At 40.9% G+C, this 26,940-nt stretch overlaps 1 protein-coding gene and 1 pseudogene across 2 annotated transcripts in view; both read right to left on the minus strand.

Annotated features, from left to right (window-relative positions):
• The window catches only part of LOC131413915 (class I histocompatibility antigen, Gogo-B*0103 alpha chain-like), a 158,828-nt gene that overhangs the window by 31,969 nt on the left and 99,919 nt on the right, over window positions 1–26,940 (minus strand). The gene's annotated exons all lie outside the window — the stretch shown is intronic.
• Window positions 5–26,571, minus strand: LOC131414212 (HLA class I histocompatibility antigen, B alpha chain-like; annotated as a pseudogene).

A 26,940-nucleotide genomic window follows, 5' to 3' on the forward strand; every position in this document is an offset into this window, starting at 1 on the left:
GGGAAAGAAAATAATCACGAACAAATTCAGGTCAGTCACATAGTGTTGACATTCTCAACAGCCCACCAGCTATTCAAAATGTCCCAATGAGAGAATCCCTATAACCTAGTCATGTCCCTTCTCCCCAACACCTCCCTCACTTCAGGCCTCCAGGGCCTCACCCGTCCAGAGAGACACATCAGAACCCTGGACACTGTCACTGCCTGGGGTAGAACAAAACAGGATGCGGTCAGAGCCCAGAGGAGACGAGACTTAAGGAAGAACTATGGGGTGAGTGAGCTCCCCCATGGGATCCGTCTACACTATCTCAAGGGTCTCAGGGATCAACTCCCCACTCAAACTTACCTGCAGCCTGAGCGTAGCTCCCTCTTTTTTCCCCTGTGGGAAGAAAACAGGGAGAAGCCTGGGTCATGAGATCCTAGAGGAACCCCCTAGTTCTGGACCACAAGGAAGTTTCCAGAAATGTGACTGAAGCTCCAGAGCAGGATGAGGAAACAAAGAAAAGAGATGTATAGGAACTGAACCAACTGCCCTCCTGGAGCTCTGTCCTCAGCAGGGACCTTCCCCTGTGGCTTTCGACTGCTGGGAATCAGGTCCCCAGCACCAGAATTATCAAGGTGAAACAATCTGTCTTTCATTTTCATAAGTGCTTTACAGAAGACTGTTAGCATTCAGCTCCAGAGAGGCAAACACGTGTGTGGATGGTGCTTCCCATTAACGAGGCAGGGCAAGTTCTACCTGGGATTGAAACCCCTCAGTGGGACATGAAAACTCAAACCCCTCCACTCCCTTCCCTACCTGAGCACTTCTTCCTCCACATCACTGCTCCAGCCACCACAGCTCCAGCTGCAAAGAGAACCAGGCCAACAATGATGCCCATGATGGGGATAGTAGGCTGAGGAGGTAGTTCTGCAAAAAGGAAGGAAGGTGAGGGGTTCTGACATCAAGCTTGAGTCCTGACCTTGCTGAAGGTGTCCAAAAAGGCTTCTGTTTTCCCTGAGAAGAAGCTCCACCCCTTATCCCCCTCCTTACCTTATCTCAGGGTGATTGGCTTAGGCACCTCCTCATGCTGCACATCGCATGTGTATCTCTGCTTCTCTCCAGAAGGCACCACCACAGCCGCCCACTTCTGGAAGGTCCTGTCGCCTGCAGGCCTGGTCTCCACAAGCTCCGTGTCCTGAGTCAGGTCCTCCCCATCATGTTGCCAGGACAGGGTGATCTCTGCAGGGTAGAAGCCCAGGGCCCGGCACCTCAGGGTGACTCTTGGTCAGAGATGGGGTGGTGGGTCATGTGTCTTCCTGGGGGTTCTGAGGAGGAAGAATCAGAAAATTCATTTTCAGTTATCTCCATGAGCCACTAAAGCAGCACTCATGGACAGCACAGTTGGTTTTTTAAGGAGCACACAACCCAGAGACCAGCCTGCATTTGGGGATCTGGGATAATCTCTTATTTCTTGGAAAGTTCTAGAATTAGGGTGAGAGCCCAGGGTAGGAGGATCCAGGTCTCTAAAGAGAAGAACACAGACTTTTGGTCCTGACCTGGGTGGAGGCTGAATGACTCAGAAAAGCTGGAGTCGTACCTGCAAAGATGTTCTCAGGCCAAGGAACAAGGCCTAGAGAGAGGAAGTCGTGGTTCACAAGATGGTTGACAGGGTCAAAGGGAAACAATGATGGGCGATCAGGGATGGCCTCCCCTTCTATTCCTGAAGAACCTGGATTCCTTAACTGTCCTTTAGAGAAGGGTTGGCCCTCTGGGCAAGTCATTAGTACAGAATATGAAAAAACCTGGGTGGATTCCTCCCTCTCCCGATGGGCGGTATTCTGACACTGATCCCATTTCCCCCTCCACTCTGTGGGACTGGAGATTCAGAGGTCCCAAGACCCCTTCTACCCGCGAGCCCCAGCTTCTCCTTCCCGTTCTCCAGGTATCTGAGGAGCCACTTCACACACCTGCCCTCCAAGTAGTTCTTTACTGTTCTGCCAAACCTGCCGCCTCCCACTTGCGCCGGGTGATCTGAACCGCCGTGTCCGCCGCGGTCCAGGAGTGCAGGTCCTCGTTCAGGGAGATGTAATCGGCGCCGTCGTAGGCGGAGTCACTGCACCCGCGGAGGAGGCGCCCGTCCGGCCCCACGTCGCAGCCAGACATCCACTGGAGGGTGTGAGACCCTGACCCCGCCCCGCGGTCAGCCCCGCCCACTGGGCCCTGTCCCGCGGTCAAACCCGCTTCTGCTCCAACCGACCCCAATTAACCTAAACTGAAAATGAAACCGCGGAAAAGTCTCCGCCGGCTCTTCCCGGGTCGGGAGGCCGCGCGGGTCCCGCAGCCTCGGGGTGAATCTCGGACCCGGAGACTCGGGGAGACCCCGGCCCGTCCGTGGGGGTGGGGGTCGTGACCTGGACCCGGGTCCGCGTCGCTCACCTGCCTCGCTCTGGTTGTAGTAGCCGCGCAGGGTGTTCAGCCTCCTTCGGAAATTCCGTGCGGCTTCCTTGAAGATCCCCGTCTTCTCTTTCCAATACTCCGGCCCCTCCTGCTCCACCCACGGCGCCCGCGGCTCCATCCTCGGACTCGCGGCGTCGCTGTCGAACCGCACGAACTGCGTGTCGTCCACGTAGCCGACGGCGATGAAGCGGGGCTCCCCGCGGCCGGGCCGGGACACGGCGGTGTAGAAATACCTCAGGGAGTGGGAGCCTGGGGGCGGGGAGGGGCTGAGGCCCGGCCCGACCCTCCTCCCGGCGCGGGTCCCCAGGTCTGAGGGTGATGGGGGCTAGGGGCGACGAGTCTACAGACGGGAAAAGGGCGGCGGACGGACAAGGGCGGGGACTTGTCCTCGCGCGCGCGGTCCCCTCGCGCCGCCCCCCGCAGAGGCCGTTTCCTCCCGACCCCACACTCACCTGCCCAGGTCTCTGTCAGGACCAGAGCCCCCGACAGCAGCAGGAGCAAGGCTAGAGGCGCGATGACCCGTGTCGTCTGGATCAGGGAGAATCTGAGTCCTGGCGGTTCCGTGGGGACTTTAAAACCGGGAACCGCGGAGACGCTGATTGGCTGCTCTAGAAACCGGACACGCAATGGGAGTGAGAACCGGGGCCGCGTCATGAGTCTCCAGGCGGGAGGCCCTGACACAGACTGTGTGAGGGAGAAGTGAAACTCAGGGCGATGGGGACTCCTCCAACACTGAGCTTCCCCGCCCCAGACACCGCCCTCGGGCTGAGACCCTGAGAGCCAAGTCCGGGGACCTGGGACTCTGCCCTGACCCCTCTCCTCCTGCACCCAGAGCTCTTTGTCTCGCTGTTTCCCTGAGTCCTGGCCCAGGGGCTGTTTTAGTCAGTGATTCTCAAACACTTTGGTTTCAGGATATCTATACGGTCTCACAAATTAGTGAGGACCCCAATAATAATTTTGTTTATGTTGGTTATATCTATTAATATTTACCATACTAAAATTAAAAGTTTTTAAAAGATTTTATTAATTTATTTAGAATAATATTCATAACCCATGGCAAGTTAACAGAAATATTTTTATGAAAAATAACTTTCTCGAAATAAACAAGGTAGTGAGAAGAGTAGATCTTTTTATATTTTACATATTTGCTAGTCTCTTGTCTGTCTCATTAGAAGATCACTGGATTTTCATATATGCTTCTGCATTTAATCTGTTATTTTGGTTGAAGTATATGAAAAAATAATATGGGCTTACATAAATATATAATAGTATTTTTAATAACCTTTTAAGATAATTGGGGATATTCAACTTTGGTACTAAAATAAAACTACACAAGTGGTAGTTTCTCAATGGTTATTTGCAAAATGGGACCTGAGAAAATATCATTGAATATTTCCTATTCTATTATATTAAAATCCATAGACCTATTTTGCATGTTAATTGGCTTTTGTACTAATGTATGATTTATTAAATTACTGTAGTGTTTCACTAAGTTATATAGATCTTCTCGTGTTGATGCATTTAACTACAAATTGTCAATCACATTTGTTAATATTACCAGAGATCCCAACAGAAAAGTTTGTCAGTAGTAGGATGCTATCAAGCTTACATGGTAGGACACAAGTTTTCCAAAATTCGAGTTTTCTCTTGAGATCTGCCATTTTAGCAAGGCAATGAGTACTGTCAGTTGTCAACTGTCAGTTGATTTTCTTGAAGGGAGAAGTTCACGTTCATTTTGAGTAAGTATGTGCCAATTAACCAAGTCTGAATAATACTGGTTTCTGTCATTCATTGTTTCAAGTAAAAATGGTAGTCCATAAAAAAAGAGGCTAGCTAGGTTCACATAAATTGTTTTCCTTAGGATATAGTAGTTGGGAATGTAGCAGAAGTCCTTTATATGTGCTTCCCACATCATTATATATTTTTAAATGTAGTTTTAAGGATAGTGATGTGTTAAAGATAATAATGTGTTTTTTGTTGGTGAGAAAGATTAGCCCTGCGTTAACATCTGTTGCCAATCTTCCTCTTTTTGTTGAGGAGGACTGGCCCTAGGCTAACATCCATGCCCATCTTCTTCTACTTTATATGTGGGACGCCTGCCACAGCATGGCTTGATAAGCGGTGCGTAGCCTGGGATCTGAACCTGCGAACCACGGGCCACCAAAGCGGAGTGTGTGAACTTAACCACTACATCACCAGGCCGGCCCCTATAAAGATAATTTTTAGTGCTTCAACCAGGATGTTTCAAGTGAAAGTGTTTTTTTTTTCCCCTGCAACTAAGTGGTGGTGAGGATAATTACTATTAAAGTTTGATACTGTAGCCTCCATTCTCACTAAATTTTCCCTCAGTACAAATGTCAACATAGTGAAAAGGCAAATGATGTCTAGTAATATTATCAAAATAGCTCTGACCTCATTGACCCTGTGAAAGGATCTCAGTGACTTCAAGGGTTCCACAGACCACACATTGAGAACCACTATTCTGAATAAACCAGGGAGAGTCTCCCTACTGGTCCCCATCTTTGCCTCCTCTTCATTTCCCAGAATCTCTCTTCCTAAGTTGGAATCCCTGCCTCCCAAAACTTAGCTTAGAGTATTGCTCCTGGTCTCCTCTAGAAGAGAACTCACTCCCCGGAAATTTGACTCCAGAGAGTGTCCTCAGTCGGGGAAGGGATGTGTGGGGACAGGTGTTTCCCTTTGGAACTGGGAACAGTTTGTGCCTGAAGGCACTAGAACCACTGATAACCTATTTTGCTTTCAGTATACATCATCTGAATATAATTCATATCTCAGACAGAAATCTGAAGTATCTCTAAGACAAATAATATTGGACCTTTCAATTTACATGGATCTAATGCATCTGACTTGAGGCACACAGAGTATGAAGAGCAGTACCATCCAACAGAATGTTCTTTGATGAAGGAATTGTTCTATATCTACACTGTCCAATATGGAAGCCAGTAGCTACATAGGGCTATTGAGCACTTGAAATGTGGCTACTGTGCCAAGCAGTTGAATTTTTAATTTTATTTACTTTACATTTAAATAACCATATGTGGCTAGTAGCTACCACACTGGATGGTACATATCTAGAATTTTCTTACTTTTCAGCCTCCTCCGCCCAAAATGATACTGTGTGACTTACAGTTTCATCTGTATTAAAATTATATTCATATAGGTGTCATGGATTTGTCCATGTGGGTCATAGACATATCCTTAAAATACAGCATGTCCAAGAAGTTTAATTAACGTGTATCTTAACAACTAGACTGTACATACATTAACCGAAATGAGATTTATCAGTTTAAGGTCACAAGTGTTCAAAAATGCCCATCACTGGAGCTAACCCTTGTGTATATTACATTGGAACTCTTGGTGTTGTTTTCATTAACCTGGTAAACATAAGCAGGGACAAAAGTCTTCACTTAGCCGAAGGGAAAGCATTTATTGAACACTACATATATCAAATACCTTATAGGCCCTCTACATACTTGTAAAATTATAGAGAAGAAGATGTAAACTTTAGAATTCCACCTCCTTAGAACTCTTTACCTATTGCTTCTTCCCATACTTACTCCCAATGTTCAAACAGTTCTCTCTCTGTTTCCCTTCACCCTCAGACCCCTCTCCTAGATGAAAATATACGTTAAATTTTTGCAATTGTGGAATGAAGAGTTCTCTATGCATGACCCAAAGATGAAAAACCATAAAGAAAAACACAATTCTTCTCTGTCAACCACACATTCACAAAGATACAAACACATGCTCATAATCAAACTCAAAGACAAATAAAAGCTTTGACAGACAAAAGGGTAATAACACACCTCAATGTCCTTCAGCTAGAGACCACCAGGAGCACACCTGTGGGCAAACAAGTTGGATTTATTACTCGTTGCTGTGAGGGAGAACACACACCATCAGGGCCCACCGGGAATCTTAGTGTGAAGGTGTTAGAACATGTATAGGATTTGGGCTTTGGTTGAGTGATTTTAGGGAGAGTCTATGGAAGCAGGGGCTCACTCTAGATTAGGTGCTGTCAGGAGTTGGGGACAATGCTATGATTGGACATCTTGATAAATGTTATCTGATTGCTGGGAAGGTGGCAGCATAGGCAGACTCTGAAGTCACCCTCTCACGGGGACACAGCAAATTCACAACTACCCTGGGGACAACTACTCCTGAGAGAGAACTGTAAGCTGGCTAAAAAGAACCCCCACAACAACGGACAGTGCTGACTGAGGTGGAAGAAGCAGAAATACCTTTCTGGAGAGGAAAAAGCCACATTCTAGCCATGGTACTTCACAACTGGGAGCAATCTCAAGGTAGGAAGCTTCTCCTGGAGGAATGGGGGATTTGAGTGGGAAAGCTGTGCCGCAACAAGCAGCTTTTTTACTCAGCACAACCAAGAGGAGTGTCATAATATCTGGCTTTGCTGGCTATTAAATACAACTGGGGATACTCCCAGAAAAGCTATTGAACATAAGAGAAAGAAAAGCTTGCTCTTAAATGGCCCATGCACAAACTCACCCATTTTGGAAAGCAACACAAAGTCACCAGAAAGAAACATGCACAGTCCTTGGGTAAAAAGAGTTACTTGATAGGCTCTGTGTGCATCTCAGGGAGGCAGAAGGTGGCTGGGACCATCTCCCCAGGGACTGAGACATTGGTGGCAGCCATTATTGTGACCTAGTACAGGAATGCTGACACAGACACTGTCAGATGCCAGTGGAGTTCGTCCCTGGCCTGTTAGTGCAGGGCTTTGCCCTGCCCACTAGGGCACTGATTTAATCTAGCTCAGCCAGGGCAGACAGCCTGCCTAGGCACTGGCCCCACCCACCAGAAAGCCCTTTGGCAACTTGTGGCTGCACAGGGCAGGACTGCATTGATGCGGATTGTGGGCCTGTGGGCAGTGGGGCTTGTCAGCTGCAGCAGACTTGTGCTTCTCAAACAGCCACATAGGGGATTGGCCCCCCACCTTCCCACACCTGAAAGAATTGTGTGCTGCCATGCCTGGGGCTGGCCTCACCTAGGTGCACTACTGAGAGAGCAGAAAACAGCCTTGCAGACCAGAGGCCTACAACAATTTTAAGCCCCTGAGCCTATTGACCTGCCATGCTGGGGGCCTACTCTCTTAACAGAAAAACTGCAACAGGAATGTGCTATTAGACCTTGCAGCCAATTGTGCCATGGATCCCCCTGCCCAATAAAGTGACTGAAGGGACCGTAGCAGTTGCACACAGCTGAGCCTTAACCAATTGGCCAGGGGGACAGCCTACCCTCTCTGTACACCTGCAGTAAGAGCAGGCCCACAACAACATAGCCCATACAGGGGACACCCCTGGAACATTTGGAACTGGTGATGAGAGGAAAGCACATTGTTGGGCCTCATAAGACAACTCTTGTATAAGGCTGCTTCTACAAGATCAGGAGACATAGCTGATCTACCTAATATATGGATATAAGCACAGAGAAAGAGGCAAAATGAGGAGACAAAGGAATATGTTACAAATAAGGAAACAGGACAAATCCTCAGAAAAAGAACCAAATGAAACAAAGGTAAACAATCTATCTGATAAAAAGTACAAACTAATAGTCATAAGGATGCTTCACTGATCCTAGGAGAAGAACAGATTAATACTGTGAGAACATCAACAAAGAATTGGAAAATATAAAAAAGAACCAATCAGAAATGAATACAATAATGGAAATGAAAAATTCTCTAGACGGAATCAACAGCAGAGTAGATGACACAGAAGAACAGATCAGTAAGCTGAACAAAAGACTAGAGGAAATCACACAAGCTGAACAGAAAAGAGAAAAGAATTAAAAAGAACGAAGACAGTCTAAGGGACCTCTGGGACAATATCAAGCATACTAACATCCGAATTATAGGTGTCCCACAAGGGGAAGAGAGAGACAAAGGGGCTGAGAATCTATTTGAAGAAATAATAGCTGAAAACTTTCCTAAGCTGAGGAAGGAAACAGACATCCAGGCATAGGAAGCACAGAGAGCACCAAACAAGATGAACCAAAAGAGTCCCACACCAAGACACATTATAATTAAAATGTCAATAATTAAAGATAAAGAGAAAATCCTAAAATCTGTGAGAAAAAGGCAACAAGTTACATAAAAAGGAAACCCCATAAGGTTTCTCAGCAGAAACCTTACAGGCTAGAAGTAAGTGGCATGATATATTTAACGTGCTGAAAGGAAAAAAACATACAGCCAAGAATACTCTACCAAGCAAGGTTATCATTCAGAATGGAAGGAGAGATAAAGAGTTTTCCCGAAAAGCAAAAACTAAAGGAGTTTACCACCAATAAACCAGCCTTATGAGAAATGTTAAAGGGACTTATTTAAGTGGAAAAGAAAAGACCACAAATAGGAATAAGAAAGTTATCAAAAAAAAAAAATCACTGGTAAAGGCATATATGCAGTAAAGGTAGCAGAGCGACCACCTATGAAGCTACTATGAAGGTCAAAAGACAAAAGTACTAAAATTATCTATTTCCATGATAAGAGGTTAATGGATACACACACAAAAAAAGTGGTTAAATATGATATGAAAAACATAAAATGTGGGAAGAGGAGAGTAAAAGAGTAGAGCTTTTAGCAAGAGGTCAAATGTAAGAGACCATCAACTTAATATAGATTGCCATATACACAGGTTATTATATATGATGAACCTCATGGTAATCATAAACCAGAAACCCATAATAAATACACAAAAAATTAAGAGAATGGAACCCAAACATAATAATAAAGGATGCCGTCAAACCACAAGAGAAGAAGAAAGGAAAAGAGAACAACTACTAAAACATCCAAAAAAAAAAAAAGGAACAAAATGGCAATAAGAACATACTTGTCAATAGCTACTTTAAACATCAATGGACTAAATCCTCCAATCAAAAGACATAGGGTGACTGAGTGGATAAAAAAACAAGACCCATGGGGAGTGACATCAGCATCATGGTGGAGTGAGCTTTCCCATTAGACTCTCCCCACCAAGATACAACAAAAGCAACATACATACACCAACAAAGGACATTCACACAACACAAAAGACATCTGAGAGACCCACTCAGCCTTACATCTGAAGGTGGAGGTGCTGGAACTGCCCGGAGGAAGTGGAAGGAGGTAAGGAGAACTCCTCTCCATCCCCAATGACAGCAACCCTGGGACTAGGACCACTCAGATCTCGGGGGCGGGGTTAAGCTGTCACTCTCCAAGTTCTCTCACAGCCTGTGGGAAATTCCAATACAGAGGGGACTGAACGGTTGTGGGGGTGTCTTCACCAAGCTAGCAGCCCAGGAAAGCAGATAATGAGGGAAGAGCAAGAAGCCCCCGGGATTGGGCATGCGAAAGAAAGAGCCCCTCCCCCTATGTGGCACTCCAGCACAGCCAGTTGGCCAGAGCTCCCACAGATTGCAGTGGGCTCAGAATACACAGCTCTTGACACCCACCCAGTGGTGGCAGGTGGAAGCTGTGACCAGATATTTTCACCAGGAAGAAAAATAAGCCCACACCCTCAAGCAGTATGCAAAAATATATTAAATCTCCAGACCAGAAGTAAGTGACAAACACCAAGAAATCAATCCTGAAGGCAAAGAAATTTATAACCTAAACAATAATGAATTCATAATAGCTATCATAAAAAAGCTTAATGAATTACAAGAAAATAAAGATAGACTATTCCATGAGATCAGGAACTTCTTCACAAGAGATTGAAAGCATAAAGAAAAACCAATCAGAAATCTTGGCGATTAAAAGCACAATGGAGGACATAAAGAAAAAATTGGAATCTTTAAAGAACAGAGCTGACAATACGAAGGATAGAATTAGCAATACTGAGGATAGGAATGCAGAAATGCTCCAGATGGAGGAGGAGAGAGAACTAAGACTAAAAATAAATGAATAAATTCTCTGAGACATATCTGACTCAATTAGGAAACACAACATAAGGATTATAGGTATTCAAGAGGGAGAAGAGAGGGAAAAACGAGCAGAGAGCTTGTTCAAAGAAAGAATAGCTGAGACTTCCCAAACCTGGGGAAGGAGCTGGAATTACAAATGAATGAGGTCAATAGATCTCCTAAATATATCAACATGAAAAGACCCTCTGCAAGACATATAGTAGTAAAGCTGACAAAAGTCAATGACAAAGAAAGGAATTCCTATCAGGCTTTCAGCTGATTTCTGGGCAGAAACTTTACAGGCTAGGAGAGAGTTGAATGATATATTCAAAATTCTGAAAGACAAAAACAGTCAGCCAAGAATACTCTATCCAGTGAAAATATCCTTCAGATATGATGGAGAAATAATAACTATCCCAGATAAACAAAAGCTAAGGGAGTTCATTGCCACAAGACCCCCACTACAAGAAATGCTCAAGAAGGGCCTCATGCCTGGGTGGGAAAAAGAGAGAAAGAGGATACAAAGCTTTGAGTAAGGAGAAAAATAAGTAAACAAAATCAGAAAAATTGCAGCTCTCTATCAGAACAGGTTAGCAAACACTTAATTATAACATCAAAGATTAAGGGAAGAAAAACACCAAGAATAAATATAACCTCATCACTTTAAACACAAACTCACCACACAAGATGGAATAAGTAGTGACAATAATAACTTAGAAGGGGAAGAGGAAAGAGATGGAATCGATTTAGTCTAAGGAAATAAGAGGCCATCAGAAAATGGACTGTCTCATCTATGAGTTTTTTTCATACAAACCTCATGGTAACCACTAAATAATTAATCAGAATAGAGACACATAGGATAAATAAAGAGAAAACTAAGAAAACCATCATACAGAACTACCAAACTGAATTGGTAGTCCAAAACACATGGGGCAAGAAACAAAGGAAATGGAAAAGAACTGGAAAATAAGCGATAGAATATCAACATTAAGCCCTCATATATCAATAATCAATCTAAATGTAAATGGATTGATTTCTCCAAACAAAAGACACAGAGTGGCAGAATGGATTAAAAAACAAGATCAAGAAATATCCTGCCCCCAGGAAACCCATTTCAGCTCTAAAGACAAAGACTCAAAGTGAAAGGATGGAAGACAATACTCCAAGCTAATGGCGAACAAAAGAAAGCAGGTGTTGCCATACTTATTTCAGACAAAGTAGACTTCAAGATAAAATGCGTAATGAGAGACAAAGAGAGGCAATATATAATGATAAAAGGGACACTCCACCAAGAAGACATATCACTTGTAAATATATATGCACCCAACATAGGAGCACCAAAGTACATAAAGCAACCATTAACAAACCTAAAAGGATATATTAACAACAACACAATAATAGTAGGGGATCTTAACACCCTACTTACATCAGTGGATAGATCATCGAGAGGGAAAGTCATTGAGGAAATAGTGGACTTAAATGAAAAGCTAGGTGAAATGGACTTAATAGATGTATATAGAGCACTCCATCCAAACACAGCAGATTACACATTCTTGCTAAAGCATGCATGGAACATTCTCAAGGATAGACCATATGTTGGAAATAAGGCAAGCCTCTATAAATTTAAGAATATTAAAATCATAACAAGCAACTTTCTGACCATAATGCTATGAACTAAAAATCAACTACAAGAAAAACCCGGGAAAGTGACAAAGATGTGGAGACTAAACAACATGCTACTGAACAACAAGTGGATCATTAAAGAAATTAAAGGAGAAATCAAAAAATATCTGGAGACAAATGAAAATGAAAATACACCATTCCAACTCAAATGGGATGCAGCAAAATCGGCCCTGAGAGGAAAACTCATAGCAATACAGGCCCATCTTAGCAAACAAGAAAAATCCCAAATAACCAACCTTAAACTGCACCTAATGGAATTAGACAAAGAAGAACAAACAAAGCCCAAAGTCAGCAGAAGGTGGGAAATAATAAAAATTAGTGAAGAAATAAATGAAATTGAAACCAAAAAACAGTAGAAAGGATCAATGTAATTAAGAGCTGGTTCTTTGAGAAGATAAACAAAATTGACAAACCTTTAGCCAGACTAACTAAGAAAAAAAGAGAGAAAGCTCAAATAAATATGATTAGAAATGAAAGAGGAGAAATTACAATAGAAATACAAAAGATTATGAGAAAATACTATGAAAAACTACATACCTACAAATTGGACAATCAAGAAGAAATGGATAAATTCTTAGATTCATATAACCATCCAAAACTGAAGCAAGAAGAAATAGAGAATCTGAATAGACCAATCACAAGCAAAGAGATTGAAATAGTAATGAAAAACTTCCCACAAAATAAAAGCCCAGGATCAGATGGCTTCTCTGGAGAATTTTACCAAACATTCGAAGGAAATTTATTACCTATCCTTCTCAAACTGTTCCAAATATAGAGGAAAATGGAAGACTTCCTAACACATTTTATGAGGCCAACATCACCCTGATACCAAAGCCAGGCAAGGACAATACAAAGAAGGAAAATTACAGGCCAATATTGCTGATGAACATAGATGCAAAAGTCCTCAAGAAAATATTGGCAAACTGAATATACCAATACATTAAAAAGATCAGACACCATGATCAAGTGCATATTAGGGGCACAGGGATGGCTCAACATCTGCAAATCAATCAATGTTATACACCACATTAAAAGAAAGAAGAATAAAAACCATATGATCATCTCAATAGATGCAGAGAAGGCATTTCACAAGATCCAACATCCATTCATGATAAAAACTCTCCACTAAATGGGTAGAGAAAATACCTTAACATAGTAAAGGCCGTATATACATACCCACAGCCAACATCATACTCAACAGGGAAAAACTGAAAGCCATTCCTCTGAGAACAGGAACAAGACAAGAGTGCCCACTCTCATGACTCTTATTCAACACAGTACTGGAGGTTCTGACCAGAGCAATTAGGCAAGAAAAAGGAATAAAAGGAATCCAAATAGGCAAGGAAGAAGTGAAACTCTCACTGTTCACAGATGGCATGATTTAAAAAATAGAAAACCTAAAGAATCTATTGGAAAACTATTATAAATAATCAACAACTAGCAAAGTTGCAGGGTACAAAATCAACTTACAAAACTCAGTTGCATTTCTATACTCTAATAGCAAACTAACAGAAAGAGAACTCAAGAAGGCAATCTCATTTACAATCACAACAAAAAGAATAAAATATCTAGGAATAAATTTAACAAAGGAGGTGAAAGACCTATACAATGAAAACTATAAGACGCTATTGAAAGAAATCGATGATGACATAAAGATATGGAAAGATATCCCATGCACATGGATTGGAAGAATAAACATAGTTAAAATGTCCATACTACGTAAAGCAATCTACAGATTCAATGCAATCCCAATTAGAATCTCAATGATATTCTTCACAGAAACAGAACAAAGAATCCTAAAATTCATGTGGGGCAACAAAAGATCCAGAATAGCGAAAGAAATCCTGAGAAAAAAGAACAAAGCTGGAGGTATCACAATCCCTCACTTCAAAATATACCACAAAGCTATAATAATTAAAACAGCATGGTACTGGTACAAAAACAGACACACAGAACAATGGAACAGAATTGAAAGCCCATAAATAGAACCACACATATATGGACAGCTAATCTTTGACAAAGGAGCTAAGAATATACAATGTAAAAAGGAAATGGTGCTGAGAAAACTGGACAGCCACACGCAAAAGAATGAATGTAGACTATTTTCTTACACCATACACAAAAAAATAACTCAAAATTTATCAAAGACTTGAAGGTAAACTTGAAACTATAAACCTCTTGAAAGAAATAGAGGAAGTACACTCTTTGACATTGGTCATAAAGGTATCTTTTCGAATTCCATGTCTACACAGACACAGGAAACAAAATAAAAAATAAACAAGTCAGACTTCATCAGACTAAAGAGCTTCTGCAAGGCAAATTGCACCAGGATCAAAATGAAAAGACAGGGGCCGGCCCGGTGGCGCAAGCGGTTAAGTGCGCGCGCTCCGCTGCGGCGGCCCGGGGTTCGCTGGTTCGGATCCCGGGCGCGCACCGAGGTACTGCTTGGTAGGCCATTCTGTGGCGGCGTCCCATATAAAGTGGAGGAAGATAGGCACCGATGTTAGCCCAGGGCCGTCTTCCTCAGCAAAAAAAAAAAAAAAAGAGGAGGATTGGCGGATGTTAGCTCAGGGCTGATCTCCTCACAAAAAAAAAAAAAAAAAAAAAAAAAAAAAAAAAAAGAAAAGACAACCCACCAACTGGGAGCAACCCATTTATATGACAAGGGGTTAATCTCTATAATATATAAAGAACTCACACAAATGAACAACAATAAAACAAAAAACCCAATCAAAAAATGGGCAGAGGCTATGAACAGACATTTTTCCAAGGAAGATATACAGATGGCCAATAGGCACACAAAAAGATATTCAACATCACTAATCATTAGGGAAGTGCAAATCAAAACTACACTAAGATATCACTTTACACTCATTAGAATGGCTATAATCACCAAGGAAAAAAATAACAAATGTTGGAGAGGTTGTGGAGAAATGGGATCCCTCATTCACTGCTGGTGGGAATGCAAACTGGTGCAGCGTCTATGGAAAACAGTATGGGGATTCCTCCAGAAATAAAAATAAAAATACTTTATGATCCAGCTGTCCCACTACTGGGTTTTTATCCAAAGAACCTAAAATCAACAATCCAAGGAGGCTTATGCCCCCCCCCCGCGTCCATTGCAACATTGTTTGCTATAGCCAAGAAGTGGAAGCAACCCAAGTGTCCCTCAACTGATGATTGGATAAAGAAGATGTGGTATATATATATACAATGGAATACCACTCAGCCATAAAAGAAGACAAAATTGTCCCATTTGCAACAAAATGGATAGACTTGGAGGGTATTATGTTAAATGAAATAGGCCAGACAGAGAAAGACAAACACTGTATTATTTGACACATATGTGGAAGATAAACTAACACACAGACAGAGAAAAGAGTTTGGTGGTTACCAGGGGGAAGAGGTTTGGGCGGTGGGCACAAGGGTTGAAGTGATGCATTTATATGGTGACGAACAAACAATAATGTACAACTAAAATTTCACAATGTTATAAACTATTATGATATTGATGAAAAAAGACCCATATATATGTTGCATCCAAGAGACACCCTTCAGACCTAAAAACACTCAGAAACTGAAAGTGAAGGGATGGAAAAAGGTACCCCATGCAAATGGCAATAAAAAGATAGCTGGGGTAGCAATACTTATACTAGACAAAATAGACTTTAAAACAAAAACTGTAACAGGAGACAAAGAAGGGCCCTACATAATGATAAAGGGAGCAATCCAGCAAGAGGGTATAACTGGTAAATATCTATGCACCCAATATAGAAGCACCTAAATATACAAAGCAATTATTAACAGAAATAAAAGGAGAAATAGACAGTAATACAATAATAGTAGGGGACTTTAATACTTGGCTTACGTCAGTGGATAGATCATCCAATGAAGTTCAATAAGGAAACGTTGGCCTTAAATGACACATTAGACCAGATGGACTTAGTAGGTATATACAGAACATTCCATCCCAAAAGCACAGAATACACAGTCTTTTCAAATGCACATGCAACATTCTCCAGGATAGAGCACATATTAGACCACAAAACAAGTCTCAATAAATTTAAGAAAATTGAAATAATACCAAGCATCTTTTCTCACCACAACAATGTGAAACTAGAAATCAACTACAGGAAGAAAATTGGAAAAGCCAAAAATCTGTGGAGATTAAACAAAATGCTACTGGACAGCTATTGAGTCAATGAAGAAATCAAAGGAGACATCAAAAAACACCTAGAGACAAGTGAAAATGAAAATACGACATGCCAAAATTTATGGGATACAGCAAAAGCAGTTCTAAGAGGGAGGTTTCCAGCAATACAGGCCTACCTCAAAAAATAAGAAAAGTATCAGATAAAGAATCTAACAGTGCACCTAAAGGAACTAGAAAAAGAAGAAAAAACAAAGCCTAAAACCAGTAGAAGGAAGGAAATTTCAAAAACCAGTGTGGAAATAAGTGAAATAGAGACTAAAAAAATTTGATAGAAAAAAATCAATGAAACTAAACTATCTCTGAAAAGATAAATAAAATTGACAAAATTATAACTATACTCACCAATAAAAAAAGAGAGAGGGTTCAAATAAATAAAATCAGAAACAAAAGAGGAGAAATTAGAATGGACACCTCAGAAATACAAAAGATTATAAGAGAATACTATGAAAAGCTATATGCCAACAAATTGTATAATCTAGAAGAAATGGATAAACTCTTAGAATCATGCAACCTTTCAAAACTGAATCAAGAAGAAATAGATAATTTGAATAGACCAATCACCAGTAAGGAGATTGAAAAGTAATCAAAACCCTCCCCAAAAATAAAAATCCAGGACAAGAAGGCTTCCCTGCTGAATTCTAATGTTCAAAGAAGACTTTATACCTATCCATCTCAAACTCTTCCAAAAAATTGAAGAGGAGGGGAAGTTTCCTAACTCATGCTATGAGGCCACCATCACTCTGATACCAAAACCAGACAAGGACAACACAAAAAAAGAAAATTACAGGCCAATATCACTGATGAATATCAATGCAAAAATCCTCAACAAAGTACTAGCAAATTGAATACAATGATACATTAAAAAGATCATACACCATAATCAAGTGGGCTCTATTCCAGGGATGCAGGGATGGTTCAACATCCATAAATCAATCAACGTGATACACCACATTAACAAATGAAAAACAAAAGTCACATGATCATCTCAATAGATGCAGAGAAAGCATTTGACAAGACACAGCATCCATTTATGATAAAAACTCTGAATAAAATGGGTATAGAAGGAGAGTACCTCAACATAATCAAGGCCATATATGATAAACCCACAGCTAATATCATGCTCAATGGAGAAAAACTGAAAGCTATCCCTTAAAGAACAGAAACCAGACAACTATGCCCACTTTCACCACTCTTATTTAACATAGTATTGGAAGAGCAATCAGGCAAGAAAAAGAAATAGAAGGTACCTAAATTGGAAAGGAAGAAGTGAAACTGTCACTATTTGCAGATGACATGATTTTATATATAGAAAATCCTAAAGAATGCACAAAAAAAACTTTTAAAAGTAATAAATGAATACAGTAAAGTTACAGGATACAGAATCAACATACAAAAATGAGTTGCCTTTCTATGTACTAACAATGAAGTAGCAGAAAGAGAAATTAAGAATACAATCCCATTTACAATTGCAACAAAAAGAATAAGATACCTAGGGATAAATTTAACCAAAGAGGTGAAAGACCTGTATACTGAAAACTACAAAACACTGTTGAAAGAAATTGAAGAAGATACAAAAGAAGTGGAAAGATGTTCCATGCTCTTGGATTGGAAGAATTAACATAGTTAAAATGACCATACTTCCTAAAGCAATCTATAGATTCAGTGCAATCCCTATCAAAGTTCCAACGACATTATTCACAGAAATAGAACAAAGAATCCTAAAATTTATGGAACAACAAAAGACTCCAAATGGCCAAAGGAATCCTGAGAAAAAGAATAAAGCTGGATGTATCATACTCCCTGATTTCAAAATATACTACTGTTATGAGAGGTTTGGGGGATTTGTTTGGAGACGTAAAAGAAACTTTCCACTCCAAACAAATGGACTGAAGGTATATTTTATTATATTAGAGGATAGTAAAGGTGATAGTCCTCAAACAGATCCGAATAGGTCAAATATTAAGAGGGAAAAACTTCAGCTCGAATGGAAAGGGAAAACATCCACATCGACTGAGACAGCAGCAGATTAAAATAGGTCATATAATGAGAGGGAAAAACATCAGAGCAACTGGAAAGGGAAAACATCCACATCGACTGAAGGGAAATGACACAAATCAACCAGAAAGAGACACACCAGGTTGATCAAAAAGAGAACACCTCAGGTCTGTTACTCACAACATCCACACCCCACTGCTGGAGAGAGTCCCTTCCATTGACACTGCTAGGCAGGAATCCGATCATCAGAGGTCCTGGGCCGGGTGTCCCCTCCACAGGTGAGACTCTCACCAGGCCACAGTTTCCAGCAGTTTATATAAGCAGTTACAGAGTTTTCTCAGAGCAAGCATTCAATGTTTCCATGCACAAATGGTTATCAGTGGCATACATGCACTGAGCCTCCTGGTTATCGTCCCAGCATAGCACTTGTGTACGTGCATTGTTTTCCCCTGGTTATCGTCCCACCCCGGCACAAATGGCCAGTCTGCCCCAGGCCGTGACACCCAAAGACCTTGAAATTCTTACAAATTGCAACTATCTCCGTGGGAGAAAGGCCAGTTCCCAGGAAAAAGGCCAGTTCCCACCACACAGAAAGCAGCTTTATAGTTCTTTGTGTGCTGGTGGCTGTAGGTTAATGGAATGGCCAAACATGGCTACACTCATGTCAAGACAACTACAAATCTATAGTAATCAAAACAGCATGGTACTGGCACAAAAACAGACACACAGATCAATGGAACAGAATCGAGAGCCCAGAAATAAACTCACACATCTATGGACAGCTAATTTTCGACAAGAGGGCAAAGAACATACAATGGAGGAATGAAAGTCTCTTCAATAAATGGTGTTGGGAAAACTGGATAGCCACATGCAAAAGAATGAAAGTAGACCATTATCTTACACTATACATAAAAATTAACTCAAAATGGATTAAAGACTTGAATGTAAGACCCGAAACCAAAAAACTTCTAGAAGAATACATAGGCAGTATGCTCTTCGACATTGGTCTTAACAGCATATTTTCAAATACCATGTCTGACCAGGCAACGGAAACAAAAGAAAAAATAGACAAATGGGACTACATAAAAATGAAAAGCTTCTGCACAGCAAAAGAAACCATCAACCAAACAAAAAGACAACCTAACAATTGACAGAACATATTTGCAAACTATGTATGTGATACAGGGTTAATATCCAAAATATACAAAGACCTCAACAAGAAAAAAATGAACAACCCAGGTAAAAGACAGGCAAAAGATCTGAACAGAAATTTTTCCAAAGAAGATATACAGATGACCAACAGGCACATCAAAAGATGTGTAATATCACTAATTATTAGGGAAATGTAAATCAAAACTACAATGAGATATCACCCCACTCCCATCAGAATGGCTGTAGTTAACAGGACAGAAAATAACAAGTGTTGGAGAAGATGTAGAGAAAAGGGACCTCTCATACACTGCTGGTGGGAGTGCAAACTGGTGCAGCCACTATGGAAAGCAATACAGAGATTCCTCAAAAAATTAAGAATAGAACTACCATGCAATCCAGCTATTGCACTGCTGGGTATTTATCCAAAGAACATGAAACATGAATGTGTAAAAATATATGCACCCCTATGTTGATTGTGGCATTATTCACAATAACCAAGACTTGGAAACAAACTAAGTGCCCATCAAGGGAGTAATGGATAAAGAATATGTGATAAATATACACAATGGAATACTACTCAGACATAAAAAGATGAAATCTTGCCATTTGCTACAACATGGGTGGACCTTGAGGGTATTATGCTAAGTGAAATAAGTCAGATGGAGAAAGTCGAATACTGTATGATCTCACTCATAAATAGAACATAAAAACAACAACAACAACAAACAAGCACATAGATAGAAAAATTAGATTGGTGGTTACCAGAGGGGAAAGGGAGAGGGAGGAGGGCTAAAAGGATGACAGGGCACATGGGTACGGTGATGGATTGTAATTAGTCTTTGGGTGGTGAATATGATGTATTCTACACAGAAATCGAAATATAATGACGTACACTTTTGAAATTTATATAATGTTATAAACCAATGTTTCCTCAGTTAAAAAAAAAGTCTGTAAACGGGCCAACTAGAACAAGGATAAAGCTGTAATTGGAGCTCATATCAGCCAGCACAGTGTGATGTTTGGTGTTTTGTGATTGCACAGTGCCTTGTTTTTGTCTGTGCTTAGAAACAGTGATGTAGTGGTCTTGTTTTGTCTCACTTTATAATGTTCTCAGAGTGTCCTTGTCAGATGTGGATGTTCTGTGAGGTGACTTCTGTCCAACAGGAGAATAACATGCCAAGTGGTGAGCACCGGGCCAGCTTTTGACAACACGGAGTCCTAGCTGTAAGTGTCAGACCACTTGTCAATACTGGGGCTTCTGTTTCTTCTTTCTAAACTCAATATTTTAAAATAACTACAACTCACTCAAAAAATAATTAAAGAATACTAGAACACAGTTTGGAAAAGAAGAAATGACAAAGTCAAACAAGTATATCAGTAATAAATAAATGTGAACAAAAATGAAGACGTGGATTAAGAAATGGGAATAAAAATGAAAAACTATCAGCTTGGCAGAGATGAAAGTAAGTGATGAGAGTATTTACCAGAGGGTAGGGAAAATATACTTAATGAAGATTGATGGGATTGAAAACTGGTACGAAATCTCTAAAGGGCACTTTTGAAAAATGTTTCAACAATTTAAATGTGCTTACATTTTGATGCAGAAATTTCTCTTTTAGGAATTTATCCTAAGAAGATAATCAGGCTTGTTTTCAAAAATATGCGTTCAAGGTTGTTTCTTGAATTGTGTTGTATAAAAGCAAAAGAATGGAACTTATCTAAAGGCTATAATAATTATAATGATGATGGCTATGAGTAGAGGAATACTTAATATGTCTCAGAAATTAATACTATGTGATTTACTTAAAGGGTCAAATTTAATCTTCAAAGCAAATCTGTGAGGGTCCCAAATCCAACTCAGAGAGATTTAGGAGGTGGTGCAGCCAGGGTTGAATTCAGGGAATTTTCTCTCACAGCTTTGTTGACTCATATTTCACTGGTTCCCTGTCCAATGTGGGTGGAAGAATGACTCTGCATCCCATGCAAATGAACTGTTTCATTATTCCAGAATGTTCTATGACAGGAGGCCACTAGGATCAGAGCTCAGGAGGACATCAAGCGGCAGTCTGACTTAACTCCCCAAACCACAGTGAAGTCCGTCATTTGGAGTGTATTTTGATGCCTCCAGTGGATCAGGATCAGCTAGAGTCTGGAAACACAGTGAAGAGCAAGAATAAGACTCTGGTGATACGGAGCTTGCATTGTTCTGAGGGAGATGGACATTTAGCAGAAATGACAAAGATAAATGAAATCACTACTGAGCCAAGTGCTGAGAGGAAAAAGTTCATGACATAATGAAAGCAGATAACCAGGAGACCTAATAAATCCACTACCACTGTGATCAATAATACCTAATAGATGTAAAAGATATATGGCATATGAAACAAAAAACAGAATTATATACAATTATATAAAATCACAGAACAAGAAAGAGCCCTTGGAAATTAAAAATATGATCATAGAAATGAATAATTCAGTAGATGAACTAGAAGGTTAAAGTCATACTCCCACTAAGTAGTACAGATGGAAAGTCATGGCAAGCAGGAGAGAAGACCTATAAGAATATTAGTCTATCAATCAGGGATTTTAACACGTTAATAATACCAGTTTCAGAAATAATGGAGAGTAGGAAATGATAAAAAAAATTACAAGAAAATTTCTCACAGTGTATAGATAAAGTTGACATGTTGAATGGCCTAACCAAGTTCTTACTCCAGTAGATGAAAACAAACCCACACCATGAAAATCACAATGGAACTTCAGAAAGAGGGTGAAAAAGAAGAGAACTTGAAAACTTCAAGAGGTAACAAACACAGACCTGGAGGCTAGAAGACCTTGCAGCAACGCCTTCCAAATTCTGAGGAAAAAAATATTCTAACATGGAGTTCTATACCAAGTGAAGATGTGAGTAAGGGCTGGGGCAGCCTAAAGACATTTCAGATGGTTAGGGTTTGAATATTTTACTTTGCATGTTCCCTTCCTCAGGATACTACCAAGCAAAGAGGGGAACAATGATGGAGAAAACCAAAAAGGGGGAAAAATGGGATCCAGGCAACAGGGGAGCCAGAATAAGAGACAGGCAAAGGGCTCCCAGGATGAGGTGAAGGAGATCCAGGATGTAAGCCCTGCCCCAGGTGTGCAGGGAAACAATCACTGCGTGTCAAGACTGAGGGCTGTGGGACAGGTGTCTTCACAAAGATGAAGTTGGCAGAATAACTGATGTGCTCAAATATGGTCATGAACATTTAGACTCTGGGAAGAGTAGTGGAATGATTTAGTAACGAATACAACAGAAACTACTCAAGTGAAGAAACAAGGTGTTTATTAACTCCAGGGAACATAAAAAGGTGACTCAAGAAAGGAAAATAATCATATCTACTAAATGCTCAGTTGTAACTAATGTTTACATGGTCATAATAATGCAGACACTGCACATTGAACTAGTCAAAATTATAAAGTAATTATATTGGGAGGATGGTGGTGTGTGAAAGAAGAGCCAATTCACTAAAGATGATGCATAAAACTGAATATCAAGGAGTATTAGAAGTATTCTATGTAGAGGCATAGAAGTAGCAATTAGAGAATCAGCTAAAAGAACTAAAACAAGTTGTCTCTGAGATTCAGGAAATGGGAGAAGGGCATCTGTCTTCATAACAAGGCTTGTAGAAGTATTAGACTTTTTAAACTATGTGCAAATGAATATTTGTTAGAAATAAAAAGACAACATGGTAGGTAAGAGAATGGATTCAAGAATTGTCCTATAAGGAGTGTCATAGAAATGGAGCAGTAGTTGGACAGAGACATGGGATTGTGTAGTGGATTTTTATGAGAGGATTTTGTTTTGATTTATTTGGTTTCTTTTTTTTAAAAATGGGAGATATTACAGCATGTTTGTACACAGGAATGAATGAGCCAGTAGAGGGCAGGAAGTTGATGATGCAGGGGCGGGAGGGGACCTGATCCTGTGCCCAAGCTGAGAGGTGGCCTTAGACAGGACCTGGATGATTCATCATCACTGCTGTGAAGGCAGAAGATACAGGCATAGATGTGAGGTGTGGGGAGATGATGATGCAGTTCTCACCTGAGTCCTTCTTTTCTCTGAGTGACAAAAGATATAAGCTCATCACCTAAGAGTAGGAAGTGGGGAGGGAATGGAGGGATGAGAAGAGAGGCGAAAGTGAGAAACAGCCCCCTCAGGAGGAGTGAGAGTGAACTGCCTCAGGAAATGGCATCTGGAGAGAGCAGAGCTGGGGACCACTGAGCTCTGTGCTCAACTTAGAGAAAGAGTTCCAGCACTGGGGCGGCAGCGGGAGGATATATAATAGACTAAGAGAAAATGCAACAAAATATCTGCACGTATGAGGATTACAGTTATTTTAACTTTGTCATTTATAACTTTTAACATTTTATAATTTTTCTACAGTGAATATACATTATAACATACGTATTGTACATTATACATATACATCATAATCAGAATGAAAAAACTCTGTTTAAATTTTAAAAGGGAGGCAGATGGGTAGGAAAGTCCAGAGCTTGGTGTACAGAGCTGGAAGTGCTGGGCTCCATATCTGGTCAATGAACTCACAGAGCCTTTTTTCCATTTCTTGGGATGCTGTTCTCTGTGGAGGCAAAGCAGGTTCTTTCCCTTCTTTGGGGGTTGTGATCATTTATTAGTATCTTGTCAGCTTTGATGCTTTTGAGAAGATGGTTTTGTAGTTTACATGACATTTTTAGCTATTTTCACTGGGAGGATCGGTCCATACAATCTAGCCAACCTTTTTCAGATCTGGAAATTCTAAGGCAAAAGAGTTCAGTGAAAAGATGATTGGTCCTCCAGTAGAGGATCAGAATCTGAGTCTTAACACGTGATCTGAGGATGATCTGTCATATTTTACAAGTGTAAGGGATTTTAATGTAATTTATTTTTGAAAACATTATTCATGGACACACAAGATAATATAAATAATATTCAAGAACATATAAAAATGTCACATCATCCTTCCCTCATCCCCCATTCACCCAAGTCCTCTACCCAGAAACCATCGCAGTTAGCAATTTCACATTTCTCTTCTTAAAAAAATATATCTATGCATTAATATATACTGTTGTGTCTGCAAAAGAGCTCAGGCCACAGACAGGAGAAAATATTTGCAAATCACAAATCTGATAATGGGCTTGTTTTAGAATATATATAGATTGCTTAAAACTCAACAATAAGAAAACAAATAACTCCGGGCCCGCCTGGTGGCACAATGGGTAAGTACGCGTGCTCCGCTGCGGCAGCCAGGGATTCGAATCCTGGGCGCACACCGATGCACTGCTTGTCAAGCCATGCTGTGGCAGTGTCCCATATAAAGTAGAGGAAGATGGGCACAGATGTTAGCCCAGGGGCAATCTTCCTCAGCAAAAAGAGGAGGATAGGCAACGGATGTTAGCTCAGGGCTGATCTTCCTCACCAAAAAAAAGAAAACAAATAGCTCAATTAAAAAATGATCAAAAATGATGAGTGTTATGGATAATCCCCCTAGAAAACATGTGTAAATAAAAAGAAATATAAAATTTAATATGAAATGTCAGTGTATACACGGATCCTCTGAAGTCTTAAGGACCTGGGTGTTTTAATCCTAGCAAGAGACAGAGGGAGGGAGAAGACACTTTGAGTAACCACTTCACCATCTCACTCCACTTATCTGAGAGTATAAACTGGAGTAGACAAAAGCTGGACCCCTAAACAAACTATCAGGGGAATAAGTTGAAAGATGTCATTTATAAGTCACTCATTTATCCAACCAAACCTGAGTGCCTTCAATTTACCAGATCAAGTTGTGGTCTCAGATCACTGCTCCAAGAATTGAAGTTTGTTATTCTTTTTCCATGCCTCATTCACCTACCCCTAGCATCCGAACTTGCTTCTTACATTAGGAAAATCTCAAGATTAAAGAGTCTTGGTAGGAGGCAGAGACCACCTCCTTCCATAAAAGAGGAACACTTGCTTTCTTCAGCATTGCTGCAGTTGGACACAGCATGAGGCTTTGGGTCCACCAGTCAGATGACCTTATCTGGACTCTGACATAAGACATGGTGACACAGAGAAGGTAGAACTATGTAGAATGCATTTGGCAAGTGTGGCACGAGTGGCAGTAACAATGGCCAGTTGCCAGGATCAGCAGTGATAGTAGTCCCAGCCTCAGGGTCCAGTGTCCAACATCAGGGTGTCAGTGATGTCAACAGTGACATCTGTGCCCTGCAGCAGGGGCAGTGGCTCCCATGTGGGCCCTGACCGGGGGTGAGATTGTGGATTCTGTTCCTGGCTGTGTAGCCTCAAGCCTGGTTCTGTGGATTTTCCCCAAACAAAATGAGCCTCTGACACTACATATATAAATTCTTTTATGTTTAAATTAGAAACATTTGGATTCCATTGTTTCCTCCAAGAAGTAAGTGAGAAATTAGTCTGCAGAATAGTTTCAGAGAGCAAATGCTCAGAGATTTTTCATTATGCTGAATTGAGAGCAACTTCCTAAATCTTTCGCCTGGCTGTACCCCACGATAGAGAAAACAACAGGTATCTCCTACCATCATGTCTCATAAGTGATGATGTATGAAATCCCTTTTCTTTCCCAGGTAAAAACGATATTTAAATATGGCTTTAAGGCCCCTCCCCATCCTGGTTGCCTTCTGATCACTGACTTGTTGTTCCAAATCTTGCCGAGACCAGGATGGCTTGTGAGCTTGTTACAAAATACTCAGGGCTCTCCCCAAAACTGCTGTCAGGATGTTGGGCATGGAGTCCAGGTATCACTTATTTGACAAGCTATAGGTGAGGCTGATGCACAGCCATGTGGGAATCCTGGCCTGTGTTCTTGCTACTGAATGTGTGATCTGAAGACCAGTATCATCATCACCTTGTTATGAATCCAGAATCTCATGCTCTACTCCAGACTTTCTGAACCTTAACGAGATGTCCAGGGGATTCCTGTGCACAGGTAAGTTTGAGACTCCCTGGTCTCTGAGCCTTCTAGATGTGGTGTCAGAACTGTGCAATCTGCCCTGGGTGTGTGGTCTGATCAGATCCCTTAGCACTGGGGGGCCCAGGGTCTAGTCCTTGTTCCTTTCTCTTCTATAGTCATCATTACCTTGGTGACCTCATCCGTTCTCAAGGCTTCAAATATCATTTTTATGGCATCACTTCTCAAGTCTATTTCTCCAGCCCAGACATTTCCCCTAAATGTCTCCAGATTCATCTGTCCAACTGCCAACCTAAAACCTCACTTGTATTTCTAGTAGACTTCTCCTCTTTAACATCTCTTAAACTGAATGCCTGTGATGCTCTCTTTTCAAATATGCTCCTTCCAGAGTCTTCTCTATCTTTGCTGACTGCAACTCAATCTTTCTACTTGCATAATCCAAAATTTTTTGTGTCCTTGACTCTTCTTTCTCATACTATAGATTTAAACCACTAGGAAATGCTGCAAAGTCCCTCTTCAAAATGTATCTGGAATCAAATCACTTCCCACTATTTTCACCACTAATACCTCAGTCAA

This window comes from Diceros bicornis, chromosome 14 (genome assembly GCF_020826845.1).
Source record: "Diceros bicornis minor isolate mBicDic1 chromosome 14, mDicBic1.mat.cur, whole genome shotgun sequence".
NCBI lineage: Eukaryota > Metazoa > Chordata > Mammalia > Perissodactyla > Rhinocerotidae > Diceros > Diceros bicornis.